The sequence below is a fragment of the Heliconius melpomene genome, chromosome 21 (genome assembly GCF_056956725.1).
Source record: "Heliconius melpomene rosina isolate 202511_hmr_F chromosome 21, ASM5695672v1, whole genome shotgun sequence".
Classification (NCBI taxonomy): domain Eukaryota; kingdom Metazoa; phylum Arthropoda; class Insecta; order Lepidoptera; family Nymphalidae; genus Heliconius; species Heliconius melpomene.
Window position 1 is genome coordinate 7,786,056 of NC_140409.1, and position 16,868 is coordinate 7,802,923.

Consider the following 16,868-nt stretch of genomic DNA (forward strand, 5'->3'; position numbering starts at 1 on the left):
ACGACAATGTCTTAAAAATAATTTACTAATTAAAAATAAAATTTATTTTTTCTTTAGGTATTATTAATAAAAGATTATTAATGAGTAATAATGATTAACAGATTTGTGTATATGTAATACAGAGAGTGGAAGGATATCACAGTAAGAATGAAAAATGTGTTCAGATGGTTTCAAACGTGTGTTCAGACTTCAAGAGAAAGTAAATATAGAAAACATATAGTGAATGAGTGAGGAGACCTCAGTTGACCTTCGACAAGACAGTATTAAAGATATTGGAATCAGGTCAGGTTAATGTCAGCGGACTAGACCAAGGTGGAGGTGCAGATGAGAGAGGTAAGACCGTAGCGATTGCCGCTCTGTTCTCTCTAAATACTACACTAGGGATAAAATGTAAAGCTTAAAAACATCCACATATACGTAATAAATGTATGCATATGTATTTTTTATATGTCAATGATATAAAGATGTAATAGCTATTCACTACATGAATCCGACAACAGGGAAAGTTCGAAAAACTCATTGAATTTTGTCGTCTGACACAATTTCCTGTGAGAATTCTCTCAAACATCCCACTGCCACAATAACAAAAGTCAATGTATTTTAATCAATTTATAAAGCTTTGGATGTTTAATGCCGATATCATGAAAAGGTGGTCTTGAGTGCAAACGTCGGATATCGGCATTTAATTTATTTATAATGTAATATTGTATATATTCTAAAGACTATCTAACATCACCTACGAACCCTCCTTGCAATGGGGCCAAGGTCGAGAAGCAATGCACTTTGCCTAACGAGGTGCGGGTGTGCCATTCATGTCACCTGACCGAGCAGGGGTCGAGATCACGAACGTGACAGAAACTAATGTTTATGCTCGGACATCAACGTTATACGTTCTCACTTCGCTGTCAATGCATACACAAAGCTCGTTCTTGGTATAATGTTATAAAATATATTAGTAAGTATCATTTACTGTAATAATTTATAAATAACAATAAAATTCCATTAAAATAGCCATAATTCACATATGTGAAGGTTAGAAACAGATGTTGTATCTAAATATCACATTTTCGATAAAAAAGCTTCTTAATATATGAATTTGATTTAGATACACTATGTATTTCTTCCGTTGAGTATTTTGTTCCAAAAGCCTGGTTGCTTTTTGCATTAGAACTGCATAAATTATTCTTCTAAAAGTTCTCTAAATTGCGGTCACATGAGAGTTGAAGATTATTTTTTTTTGTTCTTCAACTTTTAGCATTCTAGAGAAGTATCTACTATAAAATTCCTTAAGAGTTTTTTCCACTTAACAAGATATATAAAAGTACCGGCATTAGAACTAATCAGAAACGCATTACCACACGCATTATCAATAGATGAATTTGTAAATTTTTTTATATCTCTGATTTGCTTGTCTAAAAAAGTTATTAGATATAAATAAACAAAAAACTTGATGACAATAAACGTTTCACCGTTCAGCTACGCATATTTCAGGAATAGTTTCGACAATAGCATATTGCGGGTATACTGCGGATGCTGCTCGCTTGTTAATCGATCTTCGCGCGTTTTCACTTTCAAGTCCGGTGCGAGAGTTTTATTTTCTCTTTTTTCAGTACAAATGGGGTCCAAGTATGTGTTACTTGCGTGTAATTATATTTAAAAAGTGATTATATGTATTTTTATATATCTGGCAGAAATTAAATGTAGCATGTAGGTAATGGACGGAACTTTGTTATAAAATTAATATTCATTTTGATAAAATATTATTATGTATATATAAGAAACTGCTAAATATAGAAAATATCACAGAATCTAAAGAGCAAGCATAATTATATAAATTATTACGAATGTTCCTGATTTGTTTATAACAATGTTACTGCTACTATATAGTAATACTAGCGACCCCCTTGCGGCTTCGCCCGCTTTTACTACTGGATTATTCATATAATGTATGTTTGCAAAGCACTTAAGATAATGTGAAAATTAATTAAACCCTAATGCAACCCGCATTTTCGTAATTTCAATAAGGATTTTCCAATAGTTTTACACAGCAAGGATTTTTTAGTAGGTACCGTTATTTTAAATCTGTGCTAATAATCTTTTCAAGTACTTATTAAAATATATTTAAATGACTATTTTTAAACGGAAGAAATTATAAACAAAAACCTATCTAATAATAACTACTACAAAAAATATGAAACCAAATATATCGCGCTGAAATAATACATTCAACTCCAGTTATCCAATACGTGCAAACGCATCTAAATCTTCGTTGCTATTCTTTTTGTTCGTTGCTTCGAGGCAGGCGGGTTTTTTTTTTTCGAGCTTGTAGTCAATGCTGAAAAGGGTATTCTGTCCCTGATGAAAAGCAAGCACTACGTGGCTGCCTTTGAGGAAAATTAAATAGAATACATCGGCCGGGAATCGAACCCGGGCCGCCCGCGTGTCAGGCGAGCATTCTACCACTGAACCACCGATGCGTGTAAGGCAGGCGGGTGCGGCGGACGCATAGCGAGTGGCGAGCCGTTTCGCAGTAAGGATTTTTTGATATTGTAACAACTTCTAAAGTACTTATTAAAATGAAAAACAGTAAAAGACAGTTTTGATCTACATTAAATAACCAACGTAACTAATATACTTATTTATATGCTGAGACTAAGGGATAAGTGAAACTTGAGTAACATACATCTGATGTGTCAACGGCGGGATGTGTCAACAATTAAATGCGTTTTTCTGTAAAACTATTCGCAATTTCAAAATAGTGTAAAAAGCAAATTTTATCTTCGTTTAACGTAGAAAATTAATAAAGTATTTAAAAGGATAAGGATTAATACCATTATGAAAAAATATCCCTCACAATAAAAAATATATTGAAATTATTATTTTTAGACAGAAAAATGATTACTACACGTTATCCTTAAAAGATATGAATATGCTATCGCGGACTTTTTTGTAGATCTTATTAAGAGGAACAATACTCCAGTACATTTTTTTCATGTAGTACTTACCATTAAAGCAGCGCATGCGCGAAAGTGTCTCAACGGGTAGGACTTTATACACATTTATCAAATCAAATCAAATCAAAAACACTTTATTGCACAAAGAAGATTTAAATTACACAATTAAATTTGTAATTTAGATACAGTGCATAGGCGGCCTTATCACTGTAAGTGATTTCTTACAGGCAACCCTTTTTTTAACAAAAACTAATAGTATGATACAATTGGTGGCGGTTAACTTTGCATAAAGATATTTTGTACTTTATTATATCAAACATATAAACATACGCTATTCATATATAAATACATACATACATAAATACATACATACATATATACATAAATACACACATAGATACCATATATACATTCATATAGAGATACAATACTTACATATACTTACATATACATATGCACAAAACAGATACATAGATTATAACGATAGGTAGTACTCCTTTAGCCGGCGCTTAAAGATACCAACTGATGTCGACTGCCTGATACATCTGGGTAACTCGTTCCATAATTTCGCCGTTTTTACGGTAAATGATTCACTGTAGCACTTGGTGCGACATAGTGGAACCTCCAATACGTTGTCATATCTTGAACGGAGATTGAAAGACTGAGAGTGGGAGCCCAGGAAAGTGAATCTTTGTTTGAGGTATGAAGGAGTTAAAGGAAGATACAAGATAGAGTATAAAAGGATAAGTGCATGATAATTGCGTCGATGCTTGATGGTCAACCATTTAAGTTGAACTCGATGTTGAGTAATATGGTCATACTTCCGCAATCCAAAAATGAACCTAATTATTACATTTTGAAGACGTTCGAGCTTGTTTAGCAATTGCTGTGACAAATCTAGGTAACAGGAATCTGCGTAATCCAGAATGGGAAAGAGAATGGATTGAGCTAAAGATATTTTGGTTTTAAGCGGCAATAAATTTTTCCATCTCTTTACCCTCCCAATAGCAGCAAAAGCTTTTCGACTTAACTCTGCTATTTGAGGAACCCATGTCAAAGAACTATCCATCCTGATACCCAGATTCCTCACGCAAGTACCAAACTCCATCTTGCAATCATCAAGCATTACGGAAGGAAGGAGGGAGTAGTCAATTTTGGAGAGTTGCTTTGAGTTACCGAGGATGCACAGCTGAGACTTGGTAGGATTTATCGACAGACCAAATGATTTGCTCCAGGTACTAATAATGCTTAAGTTAAAATTGATATGCCGTATAGCATCAGCAATATCATCAACTGCCGTGGTCGTATAAATCTGCAAGTCATCAGCGTAAAGATGAAAGGACAATGTCAGCAGTGGAGTTAAGAAGTTTATAAATATAGAAAAAAGTAACGGAGAAAGTACACCACCCTGAGGTACCCCACTGAGTCGATTGTATGAGGACTGTTTGTCATTAGCACGAATGCATTGTTCACGATCGACGAGGTAAGAATAAAACCATTCAATAGCGTTTTGCGATATATTAATAGATTTAAGTAAAGCTAAAAGTATATCGACATCAATTGTGTTAAAGGCATTAGAGAAATCTAATAAGACTAATATGGTAATATTTTGCTTGTCTATTCCGCTTCTTATATCATCGCATACTTTGTTAAGTGCTGTAACAGTGCTGTGTCCCGGCCGGTAACCAGATTGGAAAGATGATAATATATTGTTTTTCACTAGGTACAGCGAGAGTTGGTGATGTACAATTCTCTCGAGAACTTTGGATAGAAAAGGAAGAATAGAAATAGGCCTATAGTGTGTGAAAGATGTAGGATTGGTAATTTTAGCTATAGGGATAACATAAGCAAATCTCCAAGAGCTAGGGAAGGAATTGGTAGTAAGGGAACAGTTAAAAATATGACAAAGTACAGGAAGCACAACATTCAATGTCATAAGAATCATTTTACGGCTCACCCCATCAGCGCCAATTGCGTCCGACTTTATGGCAAGAATATGCCGTCTAACATCCGTGACAGTAACTGAAGAGAAATTGATAGGAGTAAAAGACGGGAAAGGTTGTGAGGAAAGTGACAAGAGAGTACTGGATTTCATTCTCTGGCTTAAGAGGTTCACAGCAGTAAAATGCTTATTAAGTTGATCAAGATCCATTCTGTCGTTTATGAGTGTAGTTTTACGTTGTCGCCCAATACCCATAGAATCGAGAAACTTCCATACTTTAGCAGGACTATTATTAGTGACTGACTCGTGTATGTGTTTTCGTTGGGCATCCCTACAGACTTTGCAACATCGATTCCGTAATTTTTTGTATTTGGAGCGGTTAGCATCCGTAGGACTTATTTTAAATTTGGTTTTTGCTCTATTCCTTTTCGACATAAGAATTTTAATATCGAAAGAATTTTAATATTTATCGTATTTATGTTAATTTACATAAGAATGTACAAATAATAAACTATATATAAACCTTCTACGAAAAACACTCGACTTAATGGTGAAGACCGCATCAAAATCCGTTGGGTGGTTTAGAAGAAGAAGAGTTAGAAACAACAGACAGACACGAAAAGCGACTATGTTTTATAAGATATAGGATAGGATATAGTCAGACAGACAAAAATATTAATATCATAGATTTACTATTACAATTTTTCATCACCGTAAATTATTTATTCGTAAAAATATTAAATTTAGAAACACTACCTATATTCTGTTCTTTAATTATGGCGTTACAAACGTGCCAGTTGTCGTGCGTGCTAATGTCAATGTTCTTTGTATGGAGAACGCACGAAGTTTATTTAAGTATAGATATAAATTAGCGTGGACAATTCTAACAATAACAATTCTGCCCATTACGCCTAACAACTTTTAATAAGGATGCATTTCATTATTTACAATAGTTCATAACCATCGCAATTATAGTCAAATGTTGTACCGCTCTGCTACGACAACCGAGATTTTCTATCTTTATTTGTCAATTTAAATTGACTACCATACCAAAGAGCTTTGCTGCCCAAGGAAGCGCTGGTTGGATGTGGTGATGCAGGACATGAGAGCCAATGGTCTAACCACCGAGGACGCAAAAGACCATGCAAAGTGGAGTAGGTTGAGTAGGAAGGCAGACCCTAGTAATTGCCGGGATTAATGCCAGGAAGAAGAAGACAAAAGAGCTTTGCTAAGACAACATTTTATTATTACTTATAATAGCTGGACTATTATAGTTCTTTATCAGATGTTCTAGTAGAAGTAATCAAAAAATTGTGATTTATTACTATTTTTGCGTAGTCCTGTAACATTCAGACCTCTTTTGTTAGCATAATGAGTTATTTGTATTGGGAGACGTCACGGTCGGTTGGTCATTTAAGAGTGCATATTTAAGAGTAAAAGGAAAACAAACAAGGATCCTAGTCCGGTGTAGAAGAATTGATATATTTTTTGTTTAATTTTTTTTTGAAGACTAATAATTAATATTATTTTTACACATCCTCTTTTCTGCTTCTACTTTTGGGGATCACTCACACAAATGGAAAGCTCAGATTACGCCGCAAGGACTGTATATGACACCGCCGGTTCTTATTGGTAAATAATATGTATTTTAATAGTGTAAAATAGATTAACATTCAAAAGATAATCACAAAAATTATATTTTCAAGATATTACTTTTATTGCGAATTTAATTTCGTTGTAGAATGTAATACTTAAATTTGTATTGTATATGAATTACATAATAATTATGGATTTTATGATAATTACATTTAAACTGTATTTATACACTCTACCAAAAGTGTATTACACGTTACTTAATATGGATATTGGAAAATATAATAAAAGACGTAAAGACCGAAAGAGGTTCTCATCATGTCATCACCATATATATATATACTAGCGACCCCCTTGCGGCTTCGCCCGCTTTTACTACTTGATTATTCATATAATGTATGTTTGCAAAGCACTTAAGATAATGTGAAAATTAATTAAACTCTAATGCAACCCGCATTTTCGTAGTTTCAATAAGGATTTTCCAATTGTTTTACACAGCAAGGATTTTTTAGTAGGTACCGTAATTTTAAATCTGTGCTACTAATCTTTTCAAGTACTTATGAAAATATTTTTAAATGACTATTTTTAGATAGTTAAATGACTATTTTTAAACGGAAGAAATTATAAACAAAAGCCTACCTACTAACAACTACTACAAAAAATATGAAACCAAATATATCGCGCTGAAATAATACATTCAACTCCAATTATCCAATACGTGCAAACGCATCTAAATCTTCGTTGTTATGACTCTATAGCGGGCGGGTTTTTTTTTCGAGCTTGTGGTTAATGCTGAAGAGGGTATTCTGTCCCTTATGAAAAGCAAGCACTACGTGGCTGCCTGTGAGGAAAATTAAATAGAATGCATTGGCCGGGAATCGAACCCGGGCCGCCCGCGTGGCAGGCGAGCATTCTACCACTGAACCACCGATGACTGCTCATGACGCGCTTGTATAAGCAAAACGTCGCGGGGCGCGTTTCGCAGCAAAGATGTTTTGATATTGTAACAATTTCTAAAGTACTTAATAAAATGAAAAAACAGTAAAAGACAGTTTTGATCTACATTAAATGGCCAACGTAACTAATATACTTATTTATATGCTGAGAGTAAGGGATAAGTAAAACTTGAGTCGGCACAGCTGATGTGTCAACGGCGTAATGTGTCAACAATTAAATGCGTTTTTCTCTAATACTATTCGCAATTTCGAAATAGTGTAAAAAGCAAATTTTATCTTCGCTTAATTTAGAAAATTAATAAAGTATTTTAAAGGATAAGGATTAATACCATTATGGAAAAATATCCCTCACAATAAAAAATATATTGAAATTACTATTTTTAGACAGAAATATGATCACTACACGTTATCCTTAAAAGATAAAAATATGCTCTCGCGGACTTTTTTGTAGATCTTATTAAGAGGAACAATACTCCAGTACATTATTTTCATGTAGTACTTACCATGAAAGCAGCGCATGCGCTTAAGTGTCTCAACGGGTAGGACTTTAGACACATTTATCGTATTTATGTTAATTTACATAAGAATGTACAAATAATAAACTATATATAAACCTTCCCTGAAAAATACTCGACCTAATGGTGAAAACCACATAAAAATCCGTTGGGTGGTTTAGAAGAAGAAGAGTTAGAAAGTTCAGACAGACACGAAAAGCGACTTTGTTTTATAAGATATAGGATAGGATATAGTTCTTATTGTAGGGAGATTTCAGCCACAAAAGTAGATAAAAATTTTTTAAACAAAAAGAAAAATAAAGCGACAAATAAAATTAAATTGAATATTAATCTTAATATTAAACATAAAATCTTCAACGACCAAGTAAAATTCTCAAAAATAAAAAAAATAAAAAATAGCATTATTTTTTTCTTTCCAGTTTTTGTATTATTTAGTTTAATAAAGGTCATGTTACGCTTTCCTGAACTCTATATCGAATTTTGGCTATAATAATTATGCGAAATTCCTTAAGAAAATATACTGCGTAATCTAAGCTTGGCGTTTATATTGCTATCCACATCGAATGAACTTACTTTCATAAAAAAAACACCATAAAGTAATAGTAAATTTTCTGCTTAATATAAAAATTATAAAATTTATGTCAAACAACTTTCCTATGATGAATATGTTGAACTAATTTCACAACATTTAAATTTTAAAGTACTTGAGATAATAAAAGTCCAAGCTTCACCTTTGGCCATTGCTTCTGCTAAAGCAGCCTCAGAAATTATAAGTACTTAAAATTCAAAAACGCGTTAACGAGTAAGATTTAACGAAGTGCCCTCAAGACGTCTACGTCAATTGCTTCTGACTCAATTATCGAAAAGTGGTTTAAGAGCTCTATGAAGTTCTTTTGAACTACATTTGAAATGTAATTTTTATCTCCTTCCTATATTTTTTCCTGGTTTTTTAATGTAAAGGTTCATATTATTATAATATGCATAGGTATAATGCAGAAGTAACCGACAAAAACAGTTTATATTTTGAACTGTGTAAATTTATTAATAATAGGTTAGGCTTTTTTATAGTTATCGATATTAGGTCAGAAAGAGATCCGGTTATATTCAATACTTTTTGGCAAGGGGTATAAATCGGTTTTATACATAAAAAAGTTTTAATGACTCTATAAGAATTTTGACTTTGAAAATGTTGTATATCAATAAACTTATACCTTATTAAATAAGCAAATTTTGTAATAAGTCCATACTTCTGCAATATTAATACTTATCAGTTTTAAAAGTTTATTTAAACTGATTTTAAAATATAACATGTTTCATTGCTAACAGGTTTCATTTATCATAAATTTTTCATTTGTATAATATAAATAAAGAAATAATAACGATAAGTACTGTTGAATTTAATGTTGTTAAGTACATGAATGTCGTGTGTTAGTATTTAAATTTAAAATAAGCCCTATAAACGGTAATAAACTAACACTCCTCATGTAAAGACAGACAGTTACACCTATTTTATTTACTTGACGTTATAGCATCAACCTATAAATATAAAACAAGGACAAATGCTATTAACCTTTGGCAATAATTGCTACATTATTTTGGCTGATCATTTTAAATGTTATTTCCCGCAGATCCCGCATAATTTTCCAATACTGCGAATTGCGGTATTAAGTATGCGAAATCCGCGGGATTCGCGGGATTCAAAATAAGCATGCGAGTGGCCTCTTACGAGGGCGAAAAATGACATTAAAAAAGTTTCGCCATCTTAAATCAAAAGTTAATTATATTGTCTGCATAAAACTTTGGCTGTCACCATGTCGACCATGAGTCTATGAATCAATGGCGTAAAATCTTACATATGCAGCTTTAAGAGTAGTACCTACCAAAGACGCGTGGATGATGAGAGACGACGATATTATTGTATATTATATACTATACTATATTTCTTTCGCACATAGAAAACAATTTTTCTATGACAAAATTATAAAATTTCAATATTAATTACAAAAATGTTTTTTTTTTATATTATAATTTGGTAGGTACCTGTATCTTTTAATATTGATATAATAGATTTTTAGTATTTTTGTATTGATTTATGTTTTCTGTGATAATAAAACAATTTAATGGTTAATTAATTGATTTGTTTGCATCATTTTATATGATTTTTATATTTAAGGGGCTCTCTAGTATCGGGATCCCCCGGGATTTAAGCTCCTTTCCCGCTGCCCGCAAATATTGGAACGAATACAGGCTGCAGGATTGGAAGGTCTACTCATACCCTACCTAAACCTTATTAAGTGCCTACAATTAAATTTATAAATCAATTGATTAATTGATATAATTAATCTTTCTTGTTATTCATGTAGGTGGTATCTTGTGGTAGATATGGCGGTTACATATTACTTTGTCACACGCAGTTAGCATCAAGTAAACGTTTACTATCGTCACATATGTAAGTTTTCTATGCATAAATTAAAATTTACGATGCGAACCCAACGGTGCTTCGCGGCCAGCGTATTTCTTTCGCCGCGGCCGTTGCGTTGCGGTTGGCAATGGACCGTGCCAAAAATACATTTTATTGTGTGTTTACCAAGGGCGCGTGTGCCTATTGCAACCGGTAGCCCGGTTACGCTTTTATGAAGAGATTTTATAATTAATACACCTTCGCTAACGTTGTAAAGCAAACCGCGAATTGTTCCTGGTCTTGTCTTTTATTATCCGCCTCAGTGTGACGTCCGCCACTACCGCGATTCCGATGTACTCTTTCTATTTCATATCCACAAATAATTATTTTTGGACGCGTGTTGTCGTATATATAATAATTTATTAAAGCTTCTCTGTAAACGTAAGCGGCGAGTGTTTACAGAATATCGTAATTATAAACACACACAAAAACTTTACGAGAAAATAAATAAATACTAGAGATAATAGCTTCACTAGCATAGGGCTCTGAAAAATATGTAATAACCTAAAAAATATGAGTTCAAAGAAACATTTGCAGGAAGATATGCTGCGGAGTTATTTATTGTGGAATGTTTTGGTGCGGCAGAGAAATTAAGATAAATATTATGGAAGGTTATTTAAAGGCTCGTTAATGTAAGCGGTAATTAATAGGTATAGAAACTTTCAAAATTTGCGCGGAATACTAAAGCCATTATATCTGGTTTTGTAATCTTATAGGATGACGGATGAAATTATTGATATTATTATTGTAAATCTTATAAAATTATTGTAAAAGGTCTATATTTTGAGATATTTAACGTATAATTCCCGCGTCAGTTTCCAGAGATCACAGAACAAGTTCAACTATTTATAAAGTGGTATTTTGAGCCGGCTATATTTGTTTCTTAAAATATATCTAGAATGACATGCGTGATCAATACGACATACACTGAACGGTATATATAATATGTATAATTGTATATATTGTAAGATTTTGTGATAAATAATAAATAATGTTTTTTTAAGATAGTACATCGATCAATAACTTGAATATAATATGTCAGCCGACCGGAGAGTATTATTTTTTCTTTATTCTTTATTTTCATGCTGTATCCCGTATATAGCGGTACGAGGTTAGGGTTCACGACCCCAATGTCAAGACACTCTGTTATTCGCTTTCCGCCAAAATTTGAAACTTCGCGCGTTGAGTAGCCTTGACGCTACATGTTGTCTTGCCAGAGCAGGAAAATAAAAAATATTAATTTCCTCAAGTGGAGATGGACGCCATCGAGCCATTACGTTTACAATCAGCTCACACACCTCCACAACTATCCCACTACGCTCCAGAGGCCTTTATAATTTCTACCACGCTTCACCTTTTATCTATTTATTAATGTAAGAAAAACTTGCAAGTTTCTATGATATGAGTGGTCCACTTTTTGACATCGTATTCACTAAAACATTTGTACACGAGTCCGGATTCGACGACAATAAATTTTGAAAGCAGGAATCTTATGTTCTTATCAGAACGACCAGGAAGACCAGAAAATATTTTCTTTTTAAACCATTTTGGAATTATTTATAACAATAGAATTCAATATTTAGAATGCTATATAATATTTTCTTGATCAATATGTCTATTTACATATTTAATAAATTACATAATTAATCAATGTAAACAGAAAAAATAGAATGCTATTTTCGGATTTAGGAGATTGAAAATAAAAGAAATATTCGAATTTTTTAGCCATACCTTCCTTTTGACCGACATCAAAACAATTGATTTAATCACTCGTGTAAGGCTTCTCAGGCTAATTGGTTTGGCTTAGATTGTAATAGATAGTTAGTTAGAAGGCGAAATAGTGCATATTATGTAGTCATATCTTATTTTAACACGCTTTTATTAGGTCGACTATGTAATAAAACTAAAGAATCTGAATTACACGCACTTCTAATTGTTGTATCATCATTAAACCTGGCGTTTATGTGTAGATTTATGGTACCATCGAACTGGTCTGATGATGGAATTGGAACATGGCTGATTGAACCTTGGGCTGCCTACTAGTAAGCAAATCGAGTGTGTAAAGCATATTTTTAAATTATTAATTATTATATTTGGAAATTAAAATTTTGAAGGTATCGAAAATTTCAATAACAAACTAAATTTGATCATATCGTTCTCAATCGGGTAACTAGGTAAAACGCGGCGTTGAGTTCCGTTACTCGACACGTAATGACTCCAGAATTCGGCAGAAAGTTGGGAATGGAAATGTCTTAATGAGAAAGATGTGTCTTAACACTAGGTTCCCAGGTTCCCTCTGCCCACCTTGCTATGTGCGGGATACAGCGTGAACAAAAACAACAAAAAAAAAACATTAAATAATAACATTATTCTATAATCTATACTATCTATCTATACTAATATAATAAAGCGGAAGAGTTTGTTTGTTTGTTTGTTTGTTTGTTTGTTTGTTTGTTTGTTTGTTTGTTTGAACGCTAAGATCTCTGGATCTACTGGATCGATTTACTTTGTTTTTGTTTTGTATGAAAGCTGCATTCTTCAGAAGTGCTACAGGCTATATAATATTACATTACACATATATACTAATAAATTAAAATACTTTCTAATTTGACATGCAATTTATTCTGCCATGTTAATAACAACCGTCGTCGCTACGCGACCGCGTTCGTTACCGCGTCATTTTGATATTCATCCTTATGAAAATAAATATAATAGTCACTTTTAGCATTTCATCTAGATTGAAATTATATTTCTATAGAAATTATATTCCTATATTTCAAGCAGGCGTAGCCGCGTCCGGGTCCGCTAGTACTAATATAATAAAGCGGAAGAGTTTGTTTGTTTGTTTGTTTGTTTGAACGCTAAGATCTCTGGATCTACTGGTCCGATTTACATTGTTTTTGTTTTGTATGAAAGCCGCATTCTTCAGAAGTGCTATAGGCTTTATAACATTACATTACACATATATACTAATAAATTAAAATACTTTCTAATTTGACATGCAATTTATTCTGCCATGTTAATAACAACCGTCGTTGCTACGCGACCGCGTTCGTTACCGCGTCATTTTGATATTCATCCTTATGAAAATAAATATAATAGTCACTTTTAGCATTTCGTCTAAATTCTATTGAAATTATATTTCTATAGAAATTATATTCTTATATTTCAAGCAGGCGTAGCCGCGTCCGGGTCCGCTAGTGTCGTATAATTTGCTAGGTAAGGATAGAACATTGAAAATGAACATTTCATAAAGCTATAAGTATATTTCCTTTGAGGCCACATTGTTGACTGAACTCATGTAAAACAGCTAGAGTAGAATACATTATGTAGCGCTATCTAGTATGGCGTGCATTATGCACTATCCTTGGTGGTGAATGTCAGGAATGGTTTGAGGTAGTAAATGTAAAGGCCAGAGCAGTTTGCAACTATATATGTTAATTTAAATCCTATTTTTTAAATGTTATCATTTTTCTATCACATCACATCACGTCTAAACCGCCTTCCTTTTAATACATATTTTTAAAAAGATGCAGTAAATCTGCAATTAAGTTCAATCAATTTCTGTATTATATTTTATTCTTTAAATTTTACCCTACGAAACGCTACTGAAAGATTAGTTTTAATAAGACTGGGGATAGAAATATCAGTTACCACCTTCATAAATAGTCAGCAAATTGTAAACCCGAACAGTATTAATAGTCAATTGTAGCTTACCGTTGGGCAAGATATTATTATTTTACACTAGCGGCCCATCTGCGCCTTGAACTATACGATTATTTTTATATTATTATACGATGATATTATTTATGTGCTTTTAAGGAAAATTAGTTGGTTACATACATGCTACACGCATAACGATACATAATTACAATAAATATAGGACCTAAATTTAAAGAAAAAGTGCAATTGCTCTCTAGACCAGAAAACAAACTTCACAAGTCTAATTAATACAGATAGAAAAAAAAAACAGCTTCACGCTGTATCCCGCATGTAGCAGGGTAGGCAGTTAACCTAGTGTCAAGACACTCCGCTCTCTAATTTTACGTCAATTCAGATAGATAAAACTTACTTGCAAGCTATGTGATTTTTGTATTTGAGATTAGATTAAAGGAAGTGCGTGGGGTGGTAATTGGATACTTTGTATTCTATTTGTAAATATTAGTTGTAATATTATTTTATACTGTAAATATTAGTTTAAAAAATATATAAGAATCTTTATATTATATATAAAACTGTTGGTACTCCAATAAATTACACATTAATTATTGTTAAGACTCGATTATAAAGATTTTAGTATGTAAATAATAGGCAAAGAAATAATTTTGCGTTTATTTGTTAAGCATTTTAGTTATTTAAAACTAGTTTATAATCTTCAAAAGGAACATAAATAAGAATAATTTAAGTACTAATTACTACTTGATGCATTATGTAGAAGTAAAACAAAATATTATTAGAAGCGTGTTAATAAATAATACATATTTATATAACTTTCTTTATATTTTCTATATTGAAATAGACGATTTTTGCTACGTCTGTATGAATAAGTATTTTAAGTTATGCTTAGTTTGTATATGACATAAAATTAATTGTATTATGGTATCGAATGGAGGTTTGTTCGACAGTTTCTTAAACGTATTATGGCCGCCGTGACTTACGGCTTCGCGAATTTGATGAACTGCAATAGCTTTGTGCAATTCAGTTTACGATTTCCCGTTTCACGTTTGCAGCTTCTCGGTTGACGAAAGCATGAACAATAAGTTTATAGTTTTTCTATTGAATCCCATATTTTCTTTGAATAATATCCAATAAATTCCAATTTATATTGAATTAAGAAAAGTCCCGCACATAGCAGGGTAGACAGAGGAAAACTCCGCTGCCCACTTTCAGCAGATTACTGGAGGCATTGCGTGTTAAGTGACAGAATTCAACGCCGCGCTTTGCCTCGACACCAGAGCGAAGAAAAGGAAATAATTCGTCTCCTTGAGTGGATCGAACCCGCAACCAGTCGGTGTTTACAGTCACACTTTGTGCCCCTACGCCATGGGTGACGTCAAATACTGATAACACAACACTGATTATAGTCATTATAAAATACAATTTATACTATTATTATTTATTTTATAATGGCTGTAATCAGTATTGTGTTATCATAATAGTATATATTGTATTTTATACTATTACTAGCGGACGCGCGCAGCTTCGCCTTTTTATTTTCACCCTTAGGTGTATTCTAAAAAACCACGAAACTCGTGTTCTATTAAATCTATTTAAGAGTGAATTTCAAATCTTATAAAATCGGAGGCAATTTAAAAAAAAATACAAACTTTCAACCCCTATTTCACCCCTTTAGGGTTAAAATTTTTCAAAATCCCTTCTTAGTGGATGTCCATATTACGAAAGTAAATATCTGTCCAAATTTCACATTTCTACCATAAGCGGTTACAACTCTGCGTGCGTCGTACCTCAGTCAGTGGGGACAAGTCCTTTTATATATATATATACATATATATATATTTATAGATTATTTATTTTATAATGACTGTAGTGAAAGTATTTTACAATTGTAATTTCTTAGTTGGATGTTTATTTTCAACATATAAAACGCCATGCTTTGAACAGTTTTAGGAATAACTAAATAAAAATAGCAGCTTCATCAGCTGCGCATTCTTGCGTAACATGCTCGTTCTCGTGTAAGCGTTTATGTCGCGAGGTGTAGCACAGATCGCATAGTACGTATCCACACAAAGGTTGTATACCTAAATATATGTAATTTCCAATAAACGATTAATGAAGCAATTTTTCACAGGAACGGTAACATGGCCCATATACGTATTTCATAGGACAAATCTATAATTCCGACATCATTTCAAGCTTTACCAGTTAAAAGCAAAAACATTTTTCATAACTGTGACGAAAATAAACTTTTTATAGCACGGAGTAAATGAAGTTACACAGTCAGTGAGTTGGTTAGAGTTCCTGAAAACTCGTTTCTCTTTCTAAGTCTCTAGAGCCTGGACAGCAACATCGACACCACCTAGCGATACAAAGTTTTTAATTACTTTCAAAGAAGGGGATATATATCTAACATAGTACCAGTAACAGTTATATTGTAACAAAATAGTTTTTTGTTGTTTTAAATATATAGCTGATAATTTTAAACCTTTAATACTAGTTAAGGTACGATACCGTCATTACGATTGCTAGATTATAACTTCAGCTTTACGCAAGGCGCCCCTCAGTAGGGGCTCTGCCCCTTGTGCCTCGACCATTATCTATTTTCATTATAATATTGTCCAATATTACTTAAGAAATACCTATAAATATTTTAGCCTTTGTATAGCGTAAACTTTTACACTACGTACAATGTAAGTACATTATATAATATTTTTAGAAACCAGAAATCAATAGTAAAAGTCAGGAAACTTACTCAGGATAGCCTACAGC

At 32.7% G+C, this 16,868-nt stretch overlaps 1 protein-coding gene and 1 non-coding gene across 9 annotated transcripts in view; both read right to left on the reverse strand.

Moving 5' to 3' along the window:
• Positions 1 to 16,868, reverse strand: part of Sh (Potassium voltage-gated channel protein Shaker) — a 194,933-nt gene that overhangs the window by 18,178 nt on the left and 159,887 nt on the right. The window lies entirely within an intron of this gene.
• On the reverse strand, positions 2,407 to 2,477 carry TRNAV-GAC (transfer RNA valine (anticodon GAC)). The gene has a single exon. It is a non-coding gene; the product is annotated as a tRNA-Val (tRNA).